Source organism: Octodon degus, unplaced genomic scaffold (genome assembly GCF_000260255.1).
Source record: "Octodon degus isolate 3935 unplaced genomic scaffold, OctDeg1.0 scaffold00038, whole genome shotgun sequence".
Classification (NCBI taxonomy): Eukaryota; Metazoa; Chordata; class Mammalia; order Rodentia; family Octodontidae; genus Octodon; species Octodon degus.
In genome coordinates, this window is record NW_004524614.1 from 10,959,919 (window position 1) to 10,976,087 (window position 16,169).

At 37.9% G+C, this 16,169-nt stretch overlaps 1 pseudogene; it reads right to left on the bottom strand.

Annotated features, from left to right (window-relative positions):
- Positions 1-2,069: 2,069 nt before the first annotated feature.
- LOC101590058 lies at positions 2,070-15,529 on the bottom strand (annotated as a pseudogene).
- Between the last annotated feature and the right edge of the window lie 640 nt (positions 15,530-16,169).

Here is a 16,169-nt window from a genome sequence, read left to right on the forward strand (position 1 = left end):
GTAGCAGGCATTCAGTTTGTAACCCCCTTGAAACTGGAATGCATGTAGTGAGTGTAAAATAAGTGACTCCATTTAAGGGAGGAAATTGGAAAGAAAATTGGTGGCTCCATTTTTTTAAAGCTAGTTATATATGGAATAATTAGCATTAAAGTAAGTTAATATACTATCCCTAAGCTGATGTCAGCCATGGTTCATGATTTCTATTAACTTAAAACATTTAAGCCTCAATCTTCATAAACAAAGAAAATATATACTTCAAATGGGTAAAGACAGGATTTAATAGTCAAATAATTTTATGAAACGGCTCTTATCACTGCAGTGAATGGAAGGAAGAAATTTGTGGCTTGTAAAGGAGAAAAGAGAAGATTCAAACTTATGTTGCTTGGGTCCATCACCTCTGTCTAATTGGTTGGCAAATTAAAAAAAATGCTTAGTTCACTAGACCATAAATTGAGCTTCCTTATCAGCACAGAGCAAGGAATTTATAGCAGAGTATGGGAGTAAACAAAAGCACTGTAGGTCCAAGTACTTCACTTCATAGCTTCCTTTTCATTAAAACAGACTCTCAAATAGAAGTGCATGCTTCTCATTTCATATTTTCCTCTCCAAAAGAAGGGCTTCTATTATTCATTTTCCCATAAGTAAAGAAATAGATATTTTCATGCAGTGAAACATCTTTTGGATGTTGTGTGTAGTTGCAATCAGAGACCTGAACATAGTGGTGTAGGAAAATTAAAAGGATAGGTGCTTGTATGAGCCAAGTGGCTCCAGGCAGTTTGAAGAACCCAGTCTGTGACTTTCTGATGCCCCATATTCGGTAAATGGCTTTCATCCTCAAAACTCACAGTGAAAGATGGCAGAGACTTTGGTAGCCATCACATCTCCATTTCAAAGAGGAAGCAGGAGGAGGAGGATCTGGCCTGATGTACAAAATTTACTGCAAAAGGCAAATGAATACTGCATTCCAGGTCATCCATTCTGGGACAGGAATAGAAGGAGATCAGAATTTTTTTGATCATGATGAGCGCTGTCATCTCCCCTGGACTGTACTTCCAGATCACACATGCATAAGTGTCATAGGATTTTGTGGATCCTGAGGTTGTAGGGCAACCTCAGGGAAAGCCCAAGCATAAGACAGGCAGGTGAAGTGAAAGGCCAGGTGGTAATAGGCTATGACAGAGTCCACAATGAGGTGACCCAGTGGCTAAGGATGCCAAAAGACCTTGGCAACAGGTGGGGCAGGGGGAGGAAGTCAGTGAGAGTTACTAGAATACTGTAGTCCTTAGGCATGATTTCTGAAAAGACGTGTGTGTGTGGGGGGGCAGGGGAGTCATACTGAGTATACAACTTATAGCCTTCATACTGAGCTATGACTCTCAGTTTTTCTGTTTATTTTCTATTTTGAAACAAGCTCTTCCTAAATTGCTAAGTTGCCCAGATAGGACTGGAGCTTTCAACCTTCCTGCCTCAGCTACCTAGCATTCTGGGATTACAAGACTGTGTCATCACACCCAGATCCTCTTCCTGCTGGGTTGTAGCATGGTAGAGGATGTTGTGGCAAGACAGAGCAAGTTAGCCAAACGGAGCTCACTTTATAATGAAGCAATTGCCTGGATAATCCCCAGATTCATGGTTAATCTGTTTGCTAGGGTAGAGTCCCTGTAACCCATTCACCTCCTCAAAGCCCACTACACAATACTATTCACATATGGCTTTGGGGATTATATATCCAACACGAGTTTTGTTGGGGCCACTCAAATCATGGCACACTGGAAAGGGAAGGGAGCTACCAGCATTGTCTTAAACAGTATGTCACAATATACTGCTTAGAACTGGGGCTGATGGCATTTCTCCTAAAGCAGTCTGTCATATGAAGTGGCCTGTATACCTTATGGAAGTCAGTCTTTCTGAGCTTCAGTTCACCTGCAAGACTAAACTAATAGCTGTGTATCCTTCACAGATGGTTGTGCTGGATAAATAAGGTAACGGATATGAAGTGTGAGCCACACAGCAAACACTCTGAGAGTGCTTGCTAGGATTACAGGATTTTCCATCCCCTAGTTTCAGCTCTAGAATGTGAATCCTTCCTGCCGCAGGAAAAACATCACAGCAAGGAAAATATCATGAATGCAGTGCCCTTGGCTCCCTGGCACGATGCTCTTTCTGTTGAAGGCTGAGACTCTGGTCCTCATTGTCATGTCAAAGCAGTCTCTGTTGTCCTGCAAGAATTCAGGAATGTTCAGGAGGCTGACATTACAATTCCTTCTTGTCAGCTTCTTTTGCAACAAATGATACACAGCCTGCAGCATTTGAACAGTAAATTAATGAAAGATTAAGCATACACATTCCCTGTGGACTGTTCAAGGAAGAACAAATATTCTCTGGAGTCTCAATTACCTTGGTTGCTTGTCTCAGTAAACTGCCTGGCAGACAAATATCTGTCATGTTCTGACTGCACTGAGGATGGGTCCTTGGTACCCAAGACCTACCCTGTTACTTCTCTGGCTTCCTAGAATGAAGACAGATGGTGGTCTGGTTGATGAAGCAAGAACATCTGTAAGGATAGATGTTCCAACCTGCATTTGGACACTGGCTCAGTGCATATTTGCTCTGTTACTGTGTGTATGTTGCTGACCATCTCTGAAACTCAACTTATTTTATTTATTGTTTTCCAGTTGGATAGTAGTTTAACAACTACCTTGTAAAGTTGAAGTCCCAGATAATGCATGAGATGTACCTACCCAAGAGCATAATATTCAATAATGATAGCCGCTACTGTTGATAAATGGGGCTCACCTTTGTATATCTATGCTACTCTACATATGGGTATAATTATACACATGGTGCTGGAGATTGAGTTCAGGACCTGGTGCATGCTAAGCAAGTGCTCTACCACTGAGTTAAACTCCCAGCCCTGTATTATATTTTTAACAGCTTTGCTGAGCTATAACTTGGACACAATAAAGTTTCTTCATTTTAAATTTACAGTGTGAAGAGTTTAGGTGAATATCTGTCTATGTAACCACCACATTCAAGGTCTACATTTCTCTCACCCTTTCCACAACTTATGCCTCTGTAGAATCCAATTTCCCTCACCATCTTTGGCAAATGACTACTTTGCCTTCTGCAGTAATAAGTTTTTGCCTTTTTCTAGAATTACATAAAAATAGAATCAATAGAGTCATCTGTGGTCTGATTGAAATATATAGTGAATATTTAAATTTAAAATTGCATTATAGTAAAAGACACATCGCCATTCATTCCCCTTCAAATACTCTCCTTTGGTTTGGATGTCCTGATTCCACCATTCTTGCTACTATTAGAAGCAGCCCTGATAGTTGTTTTTTTATAAGTATCTCTATAAGGTCATAAAAATATACACTGTACAGTGGATGCAGGTCCCAAGTGCCACTCAGTGGAAAGACAGGCTCGTAAATGTTATGCTGCATCATCCACCACCTTATTCACTGGACCTAGCATTGTGTGACTTCAATTCTTCCCCAAAAGTCAAGCTGATCATGAAGAATAAACATTTTCAATCAATTTAGGACACGATGCAGCAATGACAAACACCTGAAGATACAAAACAGGACTTCCAGAATGGCTTCAGCAAGTAGCAAGAACAGTGCAAGGAGTGTGTGTAAAGTGAGAGAGAGGATTTTGAGGACTATTGGCAAAGTATCTCTGTTGTAATATGTTTTTTTTTAAAAATAATCTTTGCAATGTTTTGATTATGCTGTATATACATAATACATATAGTCTTTTTTTGTCTCTTTACCATAATATTTCTGATTTTTTACATCTGTTTTGTGCACGTATTGCTAGACTGTTCCTTTTTATCATTGACTAGAATTCCATTTACTGGTTGGTGCCATTTAAATAGCATCCTGTTCTGGGCTGTAATTACAGTGATACTATAAACATTATAATGTATGCTTATATGCTTTCAATTCTCCCAGATAAATATCTCAAAATGGAATGTTTTATCCCATAGGGAATCTTTTATATTGTAGGAAATTGCCGACTGTCTTTCAAAGTGTCTGGTACCATTTTGCTTTTCCATCAATAGTGAAAGAAATTTACTGTCTTTAACCTCCAGCCACTGCTTAGTATTGTCATTTCTTTTAATTTTAGCTAATCTAATTTATACATGGAAGTAGCTTATATACTTAATTTTCATTTCATTTCTCTGAATAGTGATGCTAAATTTCTTTTCACATGCTCATTGGCCATTAACTTATTTTCTTTTGTGATCTATGTTTGATGTTCCCTGTTTAATCAAATTATTTGCCTACTAATATCCTCTGCAGTTCTTGAGATATTCTAGATTATAGTCTGCTGTCAGATATGTTTTAGGAAACAATCCCTCTTTAATGATTTGTGATTTTACTTTCTTATTCTCCATTGAAATATCCACTCTCCTCAGCACTATTTAAAGATCATAAAATTTTGATACAAGTTCAATGTATCAAATTTTTATTCTATGGTTTGTGTTTTTATGTGTATGTCTTATTTAGTAATCTTTGTCAACGTTAGGTAACAAAAATACTAATTGCATTCCTCAAAAAAATAAGACCTAATGGGAAAATAAGGCATAGCATGATTTAGGCTCAGAATATAAGCCCCATCTCCAAAATAAATTCCAGTTAAGATTGCTAACCAGATGGACACATTTAGTAGACTGTTGTAACACACAACAGATGCACTGAATTATAAACTATAATTAAATATAAACAAATAATATTGACATTAATACTTAAAATAAATGATAATATAAATTACAATTAACTATTTGTAAATCCCTAAATGGCCACCTTTGAAGAAGAGGCAAACACATATGTAAATAGAATAATTGGAGTCTTCTTGCTGAATAATCAGTTGTAGAACAGACACAACACACACATAACATACACACTTGATAATGAAGGGATATGGTTGCTTTTGTGTGGATCATCATTTTTTTTAAGAAGGAAAGGTTGATTTAAGTCAGATTTGTGGAGGTTTCAGTCTGTAATCAGCTGGCTTCAAGGCAGAGTCCGTGGCACAGGGCAGCAGGTCAAAGCAGCAAAAGACAGCAATAGCCCTGGACTTTCGTTCTTAACTGTTGTCATCTTTGTTGCCACTCACACCTTGTAAGTCTTTAGTACTGGATTTAATGGAAACTTTGTGAGGTCTGGCCTGCAAGAGATTGTGACTTGGGTTAAGAATTCACCAGATAAAAACATTGACAATTTTATTGCCAATGCACTACAAGCAGGCTCCAGGGACAACAAAGGCTCAGTTAAGGAGAGCTCTGTGATCGGACATGAAGGATTGGAGCCAGTGCTTCTTCAGGAAGTGAGGTTGCAAGAACTTCAGGCCAGAACTGGGGATTGGAGAGTTAAGACATTGTTCCAGAAGAACATGACATGACTGGACTGGAGTAAACGTAGATATATGTAGATGAATAAATGTAAATTGCTGTACATGAAAAAATAAGACTTCCTGAAAATAAGTCCTGCTTCATCTTTTGGATCAAAAATTAGTATAAGACCCACTCTTCTTTGGGTGAGAATATGATAATGATTATATTCAGACTTATGATCTATTTCAAATTAATTTTTATGCATGGTATAACATAATGTAAGAACTAAAGTTCATTTTCTCCTCCATATGAATATCCACTTTCTCCAGCACTGTGTATTAAAAAGACTGCACTGTTCTTATCACAGTACCTCTGTAGTATAATTTCAGGTCAGGAATTTTTTTTTGCTTGAAATTTTGAAACAAATTTTATTTAAGATCTGAAATACAATTCCTAAAATATCAACTTTGCCAGAAAACTGTGTCTACACCATAATGCATTGCCTCTATCATGTTAGAATGTGCATTAGACTCAAATACAAAAACCAAGAAACAAATCACCATCTTTCAACAGTTTGGGCAAAACCATGGAACAAACCACCATCCTTCAATAATTTGAGCCATAGAATGTGTGCAGAACAACATGGGTGGATTTGCAGAGGACGGGCTGTTTTACTTCATTCAAGCACCATTAAAAAAAAAAGCACAAATGTATGGGTTCAACATTAATTTGAATCTTTGGCACTAGGAACCAAAGCATTTTGTCATATAGCATTTAACATGTATTAGAAAATTATGTAGTGTCAAAGAGATAGAACCACCAGCATTTAAGCAGTGTTGTCAACAAGGCAATAAAATTGTCTACTGAATGTTTTCTCTTTGTCTAACAACTGCATACACTGGTAGCAATTTTGAAATGAGAAAAGGAGTTTATACTTCTTTTATTTTCTGTTTAAAATAGAACAGGGGGCCTGGGAGATGGCTCAGTGGAATAAGCGCTTCCCAGGCAAGCTCAAGGGCCTGAGTTCAATCCCCAGTTCTGAAACAAAACAAAACCCCCCCAAAAAAACAACCAAAAACAACAACAAAAAACTAAACAAACAAACAAACAAACAAACAAAAAACAAAGAAAATAACAACAAAAAAGAGTGACACAAAATTCTTTGCCAGATAATTTAGGAAATCATGCAGATAGCCTAACAATAGTGCAAAGCTCTTCTCATCAAGGGTTGTATAGGTCAACATCACTCCTATTCTCACAAATAATCTCAGTAGGTGTGGTGCTCCATAAACCTGGGACATTCACACATCAAGGTGAGCCAAGAGGATTTCAGCATACTGGGGCCTCTCAAATTTGTAGAGCAGCTGAGTGCCCCACATCACATTGAAATACTCTTTTATTCCTGCCACAACTTCATTAACTGTATATTCCTTATTATCAACATTTCCCTGTGATTTCTTACAATTAGCATACTCTTCCAGAATGGCATCTACATTTTTCTTAGCAGGAGATTGAAAGAGCTGCTTCTGCCTGGTCACTAAGTCCCAGTCCTCCACAAGCCATGATTTTAATTCTTTAGGAATCTTCACTTTAACTTTTATCCTATTCTTAAATGCTTCCTCACTTTCACTGGTGGGGTCCGCCCAGGCCCTTTTCTTCCGAGGGGGCTGGGGTGCTTCTCTGATGCTGCCACCATTTCCATTCCCCTGCCACCATTTCCACCATTTCCATTCCCAGGAGCCTTCTGCTTCTTCTTTCTTGTCTTCCTCACAGATCCTGAAGGAGGGTTCTCCATGGAGTGACCACCCCATCTTCCTGGAAGACCTGGCTCAAGATTCTTTGGCAGCGAACCAGCTGCCTTCTTTCCTGAGGAGGCCCCTCTCATCTTCTCTGCATATTGCTTTGGGGTGGTCTTTTGAAGTTATCTTCATCTGCAGATTGCTGTCCATGAGTTTGAGGACTCTGCTTTCTGGAACTAATTCAACCCTGTTTTTATTCCAACCAACAATCTTCTTTCTTTCCTTTCCAAGAACTGCTAGTAATTTCCCAAGTGGAATCTTCCAGATCGTCAGGGTGGTCTGGAAGCATGAAGTAAGAGACACAACCCAAGATTCTATAATCAAGGATGGTTATATAATCAGGATCTCATCTCCTGATCCTTACTGCATGCCAAACTTAGTTTTTTTGATGGTGACCTGAAATGAGAATACAGCTCTCTCCAGAAGGACACATGTGCACTGTTGTTCCTCTAGCTTCTGTAGTCTCAGGTCAGGAATTGTGATACCATCTACCTTGTTTATTGCCTAGAATTATTTTGCTATTCTAGATCTCTTCTGGTTCCAAATCAATTTTAAAATTATTTTCTGATATATGGTAATGGTGTTGATGCAGATTGCATTAAATTTGTGTAACAATTTTGGCTGTTTTCACTCTGTTGGTTTTTCCTACCCAACAACAAGGGATATCTTTCCACTTTCTGATGCCCTGTTTGATATCCTTTTTCAGAGTACTATAGTTTTCAATGTAGAGTCCTTTACTTCCTTGTTAGATTGATTCTTAAGTAGTTCTCTTGGTGCTATAGTGAAAGGTGTGGCTTCCCCAATTTCTCTTTTAGTAAGTTTGTTGTGTACAGGGATGCTATTAATTTTTGAATGTTGACTTTATATCCAGCTAAGCTACTGAATTTGGTTATTAAATCTAGAAGTCTTTTGTGGAGTTTTCAGGGTCTTCTGTTTAGAGAACCATGTTACCTGAAAATAATGATAATTTAACTTTTTTCTTTCCTATCATTATTCCTTTCATTTCTTTTTCTTGTCTAATTGCTCCCACTAAAGTTTACAGAAATATATTCAATAAGAATGGTGACAGTGGACATCTTTTTCTTGTTTCTGAGTTTAGAGAGAGAGCTTTCAGTTTTATTTTATTGAGAAACAAATAGCAGTAAGACAGTTTCAAAACTGATTAATAAGACAGTTTCAATAATTAATACACTCTACATTGTTATCTTCTTAGTGGTTATCCTTAGTACAAGATACAGACAGGATATCCTGTCCAAACACTATTAGCACAGATCTTTTTTCTCATTGAATTAAGAGAAAGTAGCTGTATATCTATCCTAACTATTCTGCATATACAGATACAAAATGGTCCTTCCTTTGTATCCCCTTTTTTTGTTTAGTCCTGTCAGAAATGGATATTCCATTGGCATCTAAATGTTATAGGTGCATGAATTCAGCAAAACAATCCAACACAGTCCAGCAGCTCACAATAGTAGTGAGTTATTCATAAAAGTTGTTTACTTGAGCCGTTCACAGCTCAGCATATTAATATGGCTTTACTTTATATACCTTGGTTCATACTCTTTTGCTGGATGATTAAGACCAAGATAAAGCAAGACCTGTATAACAAGCAATGTAACTTTTGTATCTGATAAGGTCAGTCAAGTCCCCTCAGAATTTATCCTGTTACCCTGTACCACACTTTGCAGATCCTTTGTCAGTGTCAGCCATGTGGATGAGTCATGGCCATTACTTGACCAATTTGCTCTCTGTGAAAGCCTGAGAGAATGTTTTCTCTCCAGATGACTCTCCTTGGGTATTATTTCTCTCTCTCTCTCTCTCTCTCTCTCTCTCTCTCTCTCTCTCTCTCTCTCTCAACTGGGGATTGAACTCAGCCCCTTGTGCTTACCAGGGAAATGCTTATTTTACTGAGCCATCTCCCTAGCCCCCAAGCTTTCAGTTTTTGTTCATTCCATATGATGTTGGCTGTTGGTTTGTCATAGATGGCTTTTATCAGACTGAGATGAAAACCATCTATTCCAATTTTATGTAAGGTTTTTATAATAAATGGGTGTTGGACTTAGTCAACTCTTTTTCTGCATTTATTGAGATGATCACATTTTTTTCTTTGGCTCTCTTAATGTGATGCATTACATGTATTTATTTTCATATGTTGAATCATTCCTGAATCTGTGGGATGAATCCTACTTGGTTATGATGTTTAATCTTAATGATTTGCTGCATTCTGTTTGCCAGTATCTTAATGAAGTTTTTTTCATCTCATGTTCATTAGGGCAGTAGTTCTCTTTTCAGTTCCATCCTTCTTTGATTTTGGAATCAGAGAACATTTGCTTCTAGGAGTGAGTTGTTTAGTATTACTTCCCTTTCAATTTCATTGAGAAGAGTTTGAGAAATAGTGGCATTAGATCCCCACTACATTTCTTGTAGAAATCAATAGTGATTCCATCAGGACCTGAGGTTTTCTTTGTGGGTAATTTTTAAAAATTTATTTATTTATTTATTTATTTATTTATTCATTAATTTGGCCCACAATCTTGCTATGCAGCTTGGACTCAGTGATCCACCTGTCTCATCCTCTCCAGTACTGGGATTACAGGTGTGCACCACCATGCCCAGTTTTGAGGCCAGCATGCTAAGCTCGGGGTTCTGCCGCAGCATGGTATGCAGTACCGGGGAATGTACTTGGGACCTTGCACTTGCCAGGCAGGTGCTTAGACTGCTGAGCTATCTCCCAGTCCTTTCTTGGTAAAATTTAATTACATTTTCAATTTCATTGACTGATATTAAGTAATTTAGAATTTTTATATTGTCTTGATTCAGCTTTGGTAATTGAGATGTATCTAGGAATGTGTCCATTTCTTTTGTTTTCCATCTTATTAAAGTTTCTTGAATTAGATAATGATGATCTTCTGGATTTCTGAAGGGCATGCTTTGATTTCACTCTTTTCATTCCTTATTGTATTAAGTTGTCTTTTCTTTCCTTTTTGTTATTAACGTTAAAGTTTGTCAATTTTATTTACTCTTTCAAAGAATCAACTCTTTGATGTTTTTCCTTTTCGTTAGTTTTTCTTAGTCACAGCTGCATTAATCTCTGTTGTGATCTTTATAATTTCCTTCCTATACTAGCTTTGAGCTTTGCTTATTCTTTTTCTAGAAATTTGAGGCTCAAAATTATACTGTTTATTTGAGTTTGTTCTGTTTTCCTGATATTTCCTTCTCAGGACTGCTTTCTTTGTGTCTCATAAATTCCAGTATGTTATATCAGCATTATCATTTAATGGTAAGTACTCTTTAATTTATTCTTTAATTTAGTCTGTAGCTCATTGGTTGTCCAGTAGGGTGTTATTTAATTTCCACATGTTTATAGAGTTTTGTGGGGGATTTTGCTATTAATTTCCCATTTTAAATCATTATGGTCAGATAATATTCATGGGATAATTTCAATTCCTTTTCATTTACTTAAGCAACTTCTGTGGGCTAGTATGTGGTCTGTTTTGCAAAACATACTGTATGCTGCTGAAAAGAATGTTTCTTCTGATGTTGTGAGCTGGAATGCTTTGGAGCCATATATTAAGGTCAATTTTACCACAGGTTTGGTTCAGTTTTCATATTTCTTTTTGGTATTTTTTTGGTCCAGTTGATTTATCTATTTGTGACAGTAATGTGAAGATCTCCCATAAAAATTGTGTTAGTGCTTATTTGATTTTTGAGGTCTATTAATATGTGATATAGTTGGGTGCCTCTGTATTTGGTGCACACACGTTTGTGATTTTTATCTCTTCTCCTTGGAGTTTTATCTTAAGTATGTAGTGACCTTCTTTATCTCTTGATCAGTGTTGAAGTTCACATTGTCTGAAAGTAGAATAAGTGCCCATGTTTTCTTTCTGTATTCCTGTCACATGGAGTATTGTTTTCCCCCCTTTGACTTTCAGTCTATGAATCTCTTTTTGTTAAGTGTGCTTCTTGTATGTTGCATATTGTTGGATCTTTTCTCTTGATTCACTCTGCCACTCTGTTTCTTTTGATTGGTGAGTTGAGACTGTTTACGTTGATGGTTGTAAGTGATCTCTATTGGCTCATCCTTGTCATATTATTTTCCTGCTGTTGGATCTCTTGGTTTTCCTCTGTTTAATTTCTTGCCTTGCCTGGTGACTTATTTCTATTGTTCTTCTTAGAATTGTGGTCTTTCTAATCCCTTTCTAGAATTTCTTTTATAATCCTTTGTAGAGTTGGTTTGGTTGTTATAAATTTCTTTAGTTGCTCTTTGTCATGGAAATATCTTATTTCTCCATTAATTCTGAAATACAAGTTTTCAGGTTATCAGTCTCAGAAGTTTGTTTTTTTTTCCAGAAATACTTTACTGCAAGCTTTCCTTGACTCAAGGTTTTGTGTTGAGAAGTTTTCAATGATTCTGATGGGCTTTCTTTTACAGGTGACTTGTTTCTTTTCTCTAATAGATTTTAATGTTTGGTTCTTGTGCTACATTTCTGGAATCCTGAGTATATGCCTTGGTGTAGATTTATTTTTGTCATGACGAATTGGAGTTCTGCATGCCTCACTCATTTGCATGTCAAATTCTTTTTTCATGCTTGGGAAGTTTTCTGCTATTCCTTCTGTGATCAGCTTTTTATTTATTTTTTAGCATATTTGGTTGTTGCAGGGTCTCACTATGAAGCTCGGATTCATAGTGATCCTCCTGCTTTCATCCTCTCCGGTGCTGGGATTAAGGCATGCACCATCACAGCCAGACTTTGACCAGCTCAGCCCACCCTAGGGACAGGGCTGGCAAGGCATGTGGTGCAGGCAATCAAACTGTGGTCCTGCACTTACCTAAGCTTGCCTAAGCAGACACTTTAGTCCACTGAGCTATCTTGCCAACCCCTTGTGAAGTTTTTAATTTCATTTGTATCATATCCTATATTTTTCAGACTCCAATCAATCTTACGTTGTTCTTCTTTGCATAATCTTACAGTTGTTGGATTTTTTTCATAGTGCCTTGCTATTTTAGGGCCACAGATATAGCTCAGTGGCACAAGTGTCTACCTGGCAAGTACAAGGTCCTGAGTTCAATTCTCAGTACTCCAAACCAAAAACACAGTGTAGATGAATGTAATGGCAAGGAGTATATCTCAGTGGCACAGCACCTGCCTGGCAAACCCAAGGTCTTGAATTTGATTTTCAGTTCCAAAAAATCAAAAAAGAGATAAATATAGCCTTGCTATTTTAAAGAGATATTTCTTTTTGTGATCACTAACCATGATCCTGTCTTCTAGGTCTGATGTTTTATCTTCAGTTTCTTTCGTTCGGTTTTGGAAACTTTCATTGAAATTTTGAATTTCCTACATATCTGTTCCATGGATCTTATTTCTTTCCTGTTGGGCCTTCATAATTTTCATTATTTTTCTCTGTTTTTTAAAAATCTATGTCTACTCTAGATTTGCTGAGCAGATCCTTCATAATGGTTGTCTTTTCTCCTTTCAATATGAAATAGTTCTGCTCTGATTTTTTTCTATAGCATCATGTACTTTTATTTAAAAAAAATTTCTGCTGCTATCATTCCAGAAAATTCAGGTGAATGGCTTCCTATTTCCTTTATTTTATTGTCCGATAGAGTCACCCTGGGTGGGATGGAAGTCTGGGATTACATTTTCTTTTACATCTTCACATTTTCTATTTAAAAAATATTAATTTGTTTCCTGTATTTTTGTCCTTTTCTTACATTAGGTACCTTTATCCCTGGTAATGAGGGTTCTCTAGTAAATGTCCATTCCTCTGAAATGTCTTCTAGGTGCACTTGGATTTTGGTCTTTGTGTCTGTCCCAAAATCTTATCTACTCACTTTATTAGAGATGGAGAGTTATTGTCTGTGGGCCCAGAACCTAATCTTTTGGTACTGGACTATGGGGATGACTATGACTCCAGATTATCAGAGTGCTGTCGTACAAGGGTGAACAACTGATTACAAGTGTGCCATCTGGCTAAAGTAGTACAATTAACAATAACTAAATACAAATATTATTGTTATTTGTACTAAAGTAGTACAAATAACAGTAATATCATCAAGCAACCTTAAAACCCAAAAATCTGTGGTAATTGCTATTTTGTTATTTAGAATCATAGGAAATGATCTGTAGTTATATAACAACATCCAACATAAATCGGAAACTTACATGCAGTAAATTTCTCCTTGGTATAGTGATTTTATCCTGTAGGGAAGGCAAATTTAAGTTAAAAAGGGAAAAAACAGAGCAACAACTGAAATGAAATGTAGTGAACACAAGGCTGAAGGGCAATGGATGATCACACGAACTTTGGTTAGCTAGAGAAGAGGACAGAAGAGAAAGAATAACGAAAAAAGCACAGGGTCATAGAGGTGAAGAAGAAAGACTAGAGACCTGCCATCCCACTCCTTTAATATCATAGAAGCCATGCTGAGCCCCACAGAGCTTTGGGAGCCTTGGTAAGCCCTGCCCCACCCCATGGACACCATTCTGAGCCCCAGACAGCTTCAGGAGCCTCAGTGAGCTGTGTCCTGTTGCCCCACCACCACAGCAGTGGCACTAAGCCCTGGTAAACTTTGGAGGCTTTGAAAATGTCAAAATGGAGCAGCATAAGGTAGTGTCAGGCATCCAGCTCACCCAGGACAAGTCTAGGAGACAAGGACATAGAAGAACTTGAAAGCCACACACCTGAAATTTCTGAAATGGTAGCAACTGAAGAAACAGCTCCATCAGGCTATAGAAGAAATCAGATCACAAATAATCTCTCAGATAAAAAATGGCAACAATCACAAAAGAATTGCTCAATGCATCTAGGGTAAAGAAGATATAGATTAAAAAATAGAGGAACAGGGCCTGGGAGATACCTTGGTAGTCTAAGGACCTGCCTGACAAGTACAAATACCTAGGTTCGATACCTGGTGCCACATGCCATACCAGCCCAGAGCTGAGCTGGCCACTGAAAGCAGGTGTGGTGGTGCATGCCTGTAATCACAGCACTGGGGAGGCTGAGACAGGAAGATCACTACAAGTCTGAGCTTCATAGTGAGACCCTGTGTAAATAAATAAATACATAAATAAATACATAAAGAAGATTAAAAAATAGAGGAACATAGAAAAATGATGAAAATATTGAATGAACTATACAGGAAAGGATTAGAGTGCATGAAATAGATTTAAACAAATATCCAGAAAATTAAGAATTCCATTAAAAGGAAGACTAGAGACAGTTTTCATTTACATGTAAAATTCAGAATATCGAGAAAGACTACTGAGGAAAGAGAGAGACAGGACAGGCAAAACAAACTAGCAGTAAAAGTCAAAACCTAAACAACCACTTCCCCCCCCCCAAAAAAAAAAAGGAAAGTAAAAGAAAGACAGCAAAAAAAAGAAAAGAATTCCTTTGATGCTCCCAGTTCTGTGTTAGTTCCCTAGTCAGAACCAGAATCTCTGCTGAGTAACCCTACTGATCCTGTAATAGGATTACTTCTGCATATAGGACTGATCTTGGCTGGACCACTGACTTCTCTCATTTGTGTTTGTCAGAGGGCAGCCAGGTCCATTTGCCTGCTTGTGCTGTGGATGGCAGAGCAGGGGGCTGATTCTAGTCCTTTATATCCTGGGCTAAGATTGGTTTTGGGTAGTTGCCAGAATGAAGCCTGGGTGGTCCCAGCTGCTACTTCTCAGCAGTTTCGTTGCCTGCTATCCAATTGCTGGCTGTGTACTGGGGCAGCCCTTTCCTTTTTCATTTGTTTTTTGTTTTTTGGCGGGACCGGGGATTGAACTCAGGCCCTTGCGCTTGCCAGGCAAGCGCTTATTCTACTGAGGCATCTCCCCAGCCCACCTCCCTTTTTCTACTCCAGGCCATTTGCAGTGAAGTGACCCTGGGGATTTTCTGCTGCTGGACCTCGAGTCCTGAGCTCTTTGAAATAACATGACCATCTGACCCCACCCACCCCTTGCTGCTCCTAGAGGAATTGTGTGTGTTGGATGACACTCTGCTATACTCACCAACCACTGGCTGGGTGTGAGAACTGAGGAAACACTTTCTTTGTTCTCACTGCTGCCTGACTGCACAAGACTCTGTCCAGTCCAGGTCAGGTCTGAGTCTCCTAGTGAGGAGCAGGGTTGCCTTTTCTGTCTCCCTGCCTGCCAGGCTGTCTGCACAGCTGCTTTAGCTGTTCTCGGCAGTCTTTGGTCTGGAGCAGTGAACTGTTTTTTCTGTAGCCACGAATTCTATTTTCTTTTTCCCCACTGTCAGTTCCCTTGTGATTCCCATGAGCCTTACACACCTTCTGGATTCTCTGCTGGCTGTTGTTTTCCAGACTCTTGGCACCTTGTTCAGGAGAAACTGAGTAGCTGACACTCAGCATTCTGCCATTTTCCATCCCCTCACATCTGGTCTGTCTTGGTGAATGTTCTGTGTACACTTGGGAATGCTGTTGGTGGATAGAATTTTGATTTAGTTAAGCTGGTTGGTACTTTTATTCAACTTTCTGATAGTCTTTCTGATTTTTTTTTGTTTACTTGTTGTATCAAATAGTGAAAGAAGAATATGAAAATCTTAAACTCTCATTGTTAAATTGTCTGTTTCAGTTTACTCAGCTTTTGCTTCATGCATTTTACTTGTATTTGAATGTGTTCTATGATAGTGTACATTGGGGTATTACTATTTACCTAGGCTGAGAAAATGTCTGCCTTTTGACCAGAATATTTTAGTGTATTACATTTAATGTGTTTAATGATATGATTATATATAGTTCTATCATATTATTTGCTGGAACATTGCCACCATGAAGAGATCTAGTTTTATGAATTGGAGTGTAACTCAGTGGTAGGGTATTGGTTAGAATGCTTAGCCTTCAGTTCCAACCTCAGGACTGAAAGAAAAAGGCATCTAGCTTTGCTTTACAGATAAGAAAAATTACGAAGTTTTGCATACTCTATAAATTTATATGGATTAGTAAATTCTCACTATTATAATTTTATTCTTCCATTAAATACTAGCCAGTTGAAACATACACTATT